The sequence below is a fragment of the Apium graveolens genome, chromosome 2 (genome assembly GCF_009905375.1).
Source record: "Apium graveolens cultivar Ventura chromosome 2, ASM990537v1, whole genome shotgun sequence".
NCBI classification, from domain to species: Eukaryota; Viridiplantae; Streptophyta; class Magnoliopsida; order Apiales; family Apiaceae; genus Apium; species Apium graveolens.
This window is the reverse complement of record NC_133648.1, coordinates 121202058-121210018: the sequence shown is the minus strand read 5'-3', so window position 1 is coordinate 121210018 and position 7961 is coordinate 121202058. Positions and strand designations below refer to the sequence as shown.

General features: G+C 40.4%; 1 non-coding gene across 1 annotated transcript; it reads right to left on the bottom strand.

Moving 5' to 3' along the window:
• Nucleotides 1-605: 605 nt before the first annotated feature.
• LOC141709123 (small nucleolar RNA R71) lies at nucleotides 606-710 on the bottom strand. Its single transcript, XR_012569716.1, has one exon. It is a non-coding gene; the product is annotated as a small nucleolar RNA R71 (small nucleolar RNA).
• Between the last annotated feature and the right edge of the window lie 7251 nt (nucleotides 711-7961).

Below are 7961 nucleotides of genomic sequence, written 5' to 3'. Positions count from 1 at the left end.
GTTAAAGGTCATTGACTCGGAAATTGTTACTTATCTGTTCCCTTGTCTTATTTCAGGTACTCTAGCGAGCGTGTATGCATACGCGTTTGCAGTCTCGTAAGAGAACTCTGGATAAAGCCGAGGAAGAAGTTGTAGTGGTTTCGAAGGGAAGTTTTTGAGGACAAAGAGAAGATAGAAGAAGAAAAGAAAGTAGAGGAACCAGTTTTAGTGGTGATGGGAGATCAAGAAGAAATTCCTAAGGCTTTGATGGACTATTCTCAGCCTAAGATCGATGATATTCAATCAAGCATCATCAGACCAGCCATGTCGGCTAACGCTTTTGAGATCAAGTTAAGCATGATTCAGATGATACAGAACTCAGTTCAGTTTGGGGGTTCTCCTACTGAAGACCCCAACATGCACATCAGGGATTTTATTGAGATTTGTGACACTTTTAAGTTCAATGGTGTGACTAAAGATGTTATCAAGCTGCGACTCTTCCCATTCTCTCTGAGGGATAAAGCAAAGTGCTAGTTACATTCTCTACCACCAGGATCTATCACCACATGGGAGGATCTTGCTCAAAAGTTTCTCACTAAATTCTTCCATATGAGGAAGACTGCTGCAATCAGGAATGCTCTTACTCAGTTTGCTCACCAAACTAGTGAATCTATGTGTGACGCTTGGGATCGATATAAGGAGATGCTAAGGAAGTGCCCACACCATCGAATGCCTGATTAGATGATTATAAACTATTTCTACAATGGATTGGGTGCTACTTCTAGACCCATGCTCGATGCAACTTCAGGAGGAGCCTTGTGGGCTAAGAGCTACAATGAAGCTAATAAAAAATCTGAATTAGAGGAGTTGAAGCTTATGTGCAAGAGTCAAGTTGTTTCTATCAAGACCTTGGAGAATCAAATTGGACAAATTGCCTATGCCTTGCTAAATCGTCAACCTGGTACAGTACCTAGTGACACTGAAGTGCCAGGAAAGAGGGAAGCTAAGGAGCAGGTGAAGGCAATCACTTTGAGGTTTGGAAAGGTTGCGAATCCCGAACAAACTCAAGTTTAGAAAGAAAAAGCTGGGGCTGAAGAAGAAGTAGAGCAGTAGGAAGCAGAAGTGGAACCAAGGAATACTACTATTGAACACACTCCTCCTGAGGGTAATACAGGGGAGAAACAGATCTATCCTCCACCACCTTTTCCTAAGTGTCTATAGAAGAAAAAGCTGGATAAGCAATTTGAGAAGTTTCTGGAGGTGTTCAAGAAACTTCATATCAACATACCTTTTGCTGAGGCTCATGAGCAGGTGCCTAGTTACGCAAAGTTTATGAAAGGTATACTCTCTCGGAAAGTGAAGCTAGATAATTTAGAGACTGTCGCTCTCACGGAGGAATACAGTGTTGTGCTGTAACAGAAGTTGCCTCCGAAGTTTAAAGATCCGGGAAGCTTCACTATTCCATTCACTATTGGAAAAGTGTCTTTTGACAGATGCTTATGTGACTTGGGAGCTAGCATCAATCTGATGCCTTTGTCAATCTTCAAGAAGTTGAACTTGCCTGATCCAAAACTGACTTATATGACTTTATAGTTGGTCGACCGTTCTATTACATATCTGCGAGGTATTGCGGAGGATGTCTTGGTAAAGGTTGATAAACTCATCTTCCCTGCTGATTTTGTAATTTTGGATTTCGAGGAGGATAAGAAGATTCCCATAATTTTAGAAAGACCTTTCTTGGTGACTGGCTGAACCTTGATAGATGTGCAGAAGGGTGAGCTTACAATGTGAGTGTTGGATCAGCATGTAACTTTTAGGTTGTTCAATGCTATGAATTTTCCCACAGAAAATAAGGAGTGCTTTAAAGTGGAGTTGGTCGATTCTGTGGTTACTTCAGAATTTGATCAGTTGCTAAGGTCTAATGCCTTAGAGAAGGCCTTGTTGGGGAATTCAGACAGTGAAGATGACGAAGGTCAAGAACAACTGTAATATATGAATGCTTCTCCCTAGAAGAGGAAGATTGATATGCCTTTTGAATCTCTTGGAATGGAGGAATTAAATAAAGCTCCTAAATGCCTCAAGTCATCTATTGAGGAAGCTCCTACTCTTGAGCTTAAGCCTTTACTTGAACATTTGAGGTATGCGTTTTTAGGTGATGCATCTACTTTGCCTGTTATTATTGTATCTGACCTTCCAGGTAGCGATGAGGAGAAGCTTTTGAGGATTCTAAGAGAGTTTAAATCGGCAATTGGATGGACAATAGCAGATATTAAGGGAATCAGCCCTTCTTATTGTATGCATAAAATTCTGCTAGAGGAAGGTAGCAAACCTACGGTCGAGCAGCAGAGAAGACTTAATCCGATCATGAAGGAAGTAGTGAAGAAGGAAATTCTTAAGTGGCTAGATGAAGGAATTATTTATCCCATTTCTGACAGTTCTTGGGTGAGTCCAGTTCAGTGTGTACCAAAGAAGGGAGGTATCACAGTTGTTGCTAATGAGAAGAATGAGCTCATTCCTACTCAAACAATCAAGGGATGGAGTGTTTGTATGGACTATAGAGGTTGAACAAGACCACGAGGAAGGATCACTTCCCTCTGCCTTTCATTGACCAGATGTTTAACCGATTGGATGGTTATGAGTACTACTGTCTTCTGGATGGCTATTCGGACTACAATCAGATTTGTATCGCTCCAGAAGATCAGGAGAAGACTACCTTCCTTGTCCATTTGGTACTTTCGCCTTCAGACGAGTTTCTATTGGTCTGTGTGGTGCACCAGCCACATTTCAGATATGTATGATGGCCATCTTTTCTGATATGATTGGCCAGAATGTAGAGGTGTTCATGGGCGACTTCTCTGTATTTGGCGATTCTTTTGATGAATGCTTGCAGAATCTTGGACATGTTCTCAAAAGGTGCGTTGAGACCAACCTGGTTCTCAATTGGGAGAAATGTCACTTTATTGTGCAACAGGGCATTATTCTTGGGCACAAGGTTTCTAGTAAGGGTCTTGAGGTGGACAAAGCTAAGGTGGGGGTCATTGAAAATCTTCCTTCACCAATTTCTGTTAAGGGAATTCGTAGTTTTCTTGGTCATGCGGGTTTCTATAGGCGTTTCATCAAGGACTTCTCTAAGATTTCGAATCCATTGTGCAGTTTGCTAAAGAAAGATGTCTCTTTCAAGTTCGATGATGAGTGCATTGCTACTTTCGAGACATTGAAGAAGAGTTTAATCACGACACATGTCATAACTGCACCTGACTAGAATGAACCTTTTGAGATGATGTACAATGCAAGTGACTATGTAGTTGGAGCAGTTCTTGGGCAGAGAAATAACAACATATTTCAAGTGGTCTACTACGCCAGTAAGACCTTTAATGGTGCTCAACTGAATTATACTTCTACGGAAAAAGAACTCTTGGCTATTGTCTATGGTTTTGAGAAATTTCGATCTTATCTATTCAGGACTAAAGTGACAATTTTCACTGATCACGCTGCAATTCGTTATCTCGTCTCGAAGAAGGACTCGAAGCCTAGATTAATTAGATGGGTTCTTTTGCTTCAAGAATTTGAATTAGAGATCAAGGGCAGAAAGGGGCCTGAAAATCAGGTCGCTGGTCATCTCTCGTGTTTAGAGAACCTTAATGCTACTTCACTGGACAAGACACTGATAAATGAGTCTTTTCCCGATGAACAGTTATTTGGAGTGCAAGAGGAAGAACTGTGATTTGCATACATTGTGAACTACCTTGTGAGTAATATCATGCCTCCAGACTTATCGTACGCTCAAAGGAAGAAGTTTCTACATGAAGTGAAGTGGTATATGTGGGATGAGCCGTTTCTTTTTCGACAAGGAGCTGACCAAATCATCAGGAGATGTATTTCTTACAGGGAAATGGGGGGGGATCTTGCGAGATTGTCACTCAACGGCTTATGGAGGACACTGTGGTGGAGAAAAGACAACAGCTCGTATTCTTCAAGCAGGTTTCTTTTGGCCAACCTTTTTCAAGATGCTCATCAGTTCATTTTGATATGTGATCGATGTCAACGTGTGGGTAATATGTCTAAGAGGGATGAGATGCCTCTTAATGTGCTTTTCGAGGTTGAAGTCTTCGATGTTTGGGGAATTGATTTCATGGGGCCATTTATCTCATCTTGTAACAATCAATACATCTTGTTAGAGGTCGATAATGTATCGAAATGGGTTGAAGTTAAAGCGTTGCCAACGAACGATGTGAAGGTGGTGCTTAATTTTCTTCACAAGAAGATATTCACAAGGTTTGGCACTCTAAAAGTCATAATCAGTGATGAGGGGTCGCATTTTTGCAATCGCAAGTTCGCTGCTATAATGCAAAGGTATAATGTGAATCATCGCATTGCTATGGCTTATCATCCTCACACAAATGGTCAAGCTAAGGTATCTAACAGAGAGATTAAGCACATTTTAGAGAAAGCTATGAGCCCATCGAGGAAAGATTGGTCTTTAAAGCTTGATGAAGCTGTTTGGGCTTATAGAACAGCATATAAGACTCCATTGGGAATGTCATCATTTCAGTTGGTTTATAGTAAGGGGTGTCATTTTCCGGTGGAGCTCGAGCATAAGGCGTATTGGGCTATGGTGACACGGTGAACCGCGAGGTGGTTAGTGCCGTTTTGTTTTCCATTTGATCTCAAGTTTCTACGTCAAGCTAACGATGTAAAAAAGCGCTTCTTGGGAGGCAACACAAGTTTGTTGTACATTAGTAGGTAGAGGACGTAAGAATAGAGGAGAAAATCATAAAAAAATTAGAAAAAGAAAAAAATTCAGGGCCAACTTCAGTAGCCAAACGCGCCCGCGCTGATCTAGCACGCGGTCGCGCTGTTTTCTACTCCTGAGGTTGAAGAGGAGTACACGAGGCTTCTCTCGAAGCCTACTGTGAAGGAGCGAGATTTTCTGCCATCAGGAAAGGATGGTAAGTTGTTAGAGATGATTCTAGAGATGGGCTGGTGTTAGGTAATGAATCACACACAGAGGGGGGTGAATGTGTTTTTTTGATTTTAGGCTTTTCTTGAAAGATAACGGTTGAACAAAGTAAATTAAATGTTGTATAGAAAAGTGTTCACGCAGAAATTAAACTTGAACAAAATAAAGAACACAGATCATCAAAACTCACTTAATTTTGTATTAAATATTAAGATGCTTTGCTACAAAATTTTTAAGCTCTTCGAAGTTAAAGAGCTCAGCTTCTTCTCGAGAGTGTTACAAGAATTTTGATCTAAATTGTTACTTCTAATTAGAGGACCAGTGTTAACTTTATAGCTCAGTTAACTGCTGGTTTACACAGTGGATAATAAACATGTTATTAGCTTTTCTAAACTATCACTTGTCATTTCTATTTATAGAAAAGCAAATCTTCCACTTCTGGCTTAGCATATCTTTAGCATCCCGTGTTTACTTTAATCTTCCTCTATCAGTTAATCTTTGCTGATCTTGCACACTCTTCAAGCTGCTTTTTGAAGACTTGTCAATCCAACTGTTGGATTGTTTGTTGATTGTTTATCTTGGATATTGAACTGATCTGCAATTCTGACTTGGAGACTGTACTTCGAGATCTCCAGTTTGATTTATTTGAACACTTGATATCTCGATAAGTATAAAGGCTTATCGAGATCTCTAGTACTCCATAATGAGTTTGGCTTTTAGAGGTCTTCAGCTCATCGAGATCTGTAGTCTTCATAACTTCACTTGACTTGTAAATATCTCTGAGTTCTCGAATGGATATAGACTTGTCGATAACTCTGAGTTCTCTAATGAAGGAATGACTTGTCGATATCTTTTTGAGTTCTTGAGTAGCTTTCCTGACCTCACTACTCCCGGTGGATATTGCTTATCCGTTGAGTAGATATTGCTCATCCGTCGAGTAGATGTATAGCTTATCCGTCGGGTAGATATTGCTCATCCGTCGAGTAGATGTTATTCATCCATCGAGTGGATGTATAGCTCATCCGTTGAGTAGATATTGCTTATCCATCGGTACTCTCTGGAGTTTGAATGACTTCTCGATAAGTCATTCTGGAGTTCTCGAATGACTTCTCTATAACATTAAATCTGTGACTTGTAGAGATCTTGACTTAGAACATTTTTCTCCAAACAGATTTATTCAACTCCAAGCTTCTTCAAAATTCTTCTGAGGCATGATCTTCTTGATCTTCTTCCAGATAGAATCCTTAGGCTTGATACTGTTTTAGGAAAAAGACTTCAGTCTGCTCCTTTGCATTTTTACAGATTTTAAGTGTTACAAGTACAGAATACAAATTTAGATAACAATATAACATACTTAGGGTTGGCAAGTTGTCTTAGTCTTGTTAAAGTACAGGCATGTCTCACTTACTACAAAGAATAAGGTCAATGTAAGTCTGAAAATCACTCTATTTATGTTGGAAAGATTTAGGACTTATCCTTATCATATGCCTAACATGTGATCAAATTCACAATCTAGTACAGCTATGATTCCTGAACTTGTGGAAGTACAAATACAGGATCACCAATAGGGATATTCCCAAGCTGCAACCATTCTTTCACAACCTTTAGAAGCTAGGAAACCAACTACCTCATCTTCTCAAAAAGGTGAGCTCAGTAAAAAGAAGAGAAAGGGGATAAACCTAGTTGTACTAATTGAGAGTGGTGAGGAGAAAGCTGAAAGAGTACCACCTCTGGTCAAAAGATCCAAAAGAAGTAAACAAACTGAGCTGGCCACTTTATCTTCCTCTACATCCTCCCAACAGGATGTAGTTGTAAAAACAACCAGGAGTGAGTCTGCACAGTCTGCACAAGAAGCAATTCAAGTGTTTGGTAGGAGAAACAAGGAAGACACTTACTGTGAGAGCACATCTCTTGAAGCTCCCTTATCTATTCAGGGGGAGATGCCAACACTCACAACTGAGCAACAATTTCTTCTATCTAATATTTCTTCTATTCCAATTCCACTTGACTCCATTTCTCAAGTGCACCAAAAATCAAGTGACTTAGCTCAAGAAGCTTTGCTCACCACCCAGACACCTCATCCAGATGGTGAGAGGCTGCATGCAAGGGTAGACCTTGATGATACCATCACAAACATGGGGGGTTCATCAGTCTTTATTGAAGACCCCATGCATGGATATCTCTAATGCACCTTCATGTGCAAAACAGTCCTCACATACTGAAAGGTTTGAGGGTAGTACTCCTGAGGGGGAGCTATCTAAATCCTCTCCAATTCAATTGGAGGTTCCTTATGAAGGAACAAATCCCTTCACAACCCTAGCAGAAATTGCCTCTACAGTGGAAGCTAGGAGTACAATTACCCATGATCATGTCATAGGGGAGGCAAGCTTAGCACATTCAAGTGCCGGTGTGTTGTAATACACACAAGGGTTTGAGGCTGGTGCACATAACAGTAACCCAGTCAAATCCCCTCCAATTCAATTGGAGGTTCCCACTACAAGTGGAGGACAACACACTGTCATAACCGTAGAGAAATCTATGATTCTAACTATGATTTCAGTCACAGAAGTTTCTGATGAACCATCAAGCTCTCAACCTCACCAACCTCATATACTCTCTCAGTGGCTACAAGAATCTGCCTCTCAACCAACCCTTGTAGATGATCTACTAGTAGAGCAGCTTTTATGGACTGTCAAACATTTCACAGTATCTTTTAACTTCAAACATGAGCAACCAAGATTATCAAGCCATTATGATTGCTTATAATGAAGAAGTTGAGGAGCAAAAGGAGAAAATTGTCAATGATGCGGAGCCAGATGGGAATGTGGATGCATGGCTGTCTGAGGACTTTGCCTTGGAGATGAATCAAGTTTTGGCAAGATTTAGAGAAGAGTATGTTATTATTCTGGGCAGCAATGCAAAAGACTTGAGTCCAGAAGCTGTCTATGATGCCATTACAGATGTATACAAAGCTCAGCTCAAAGCATTTCATCTGTTTGGTAAGGCTCTTGAAATCAAGCTC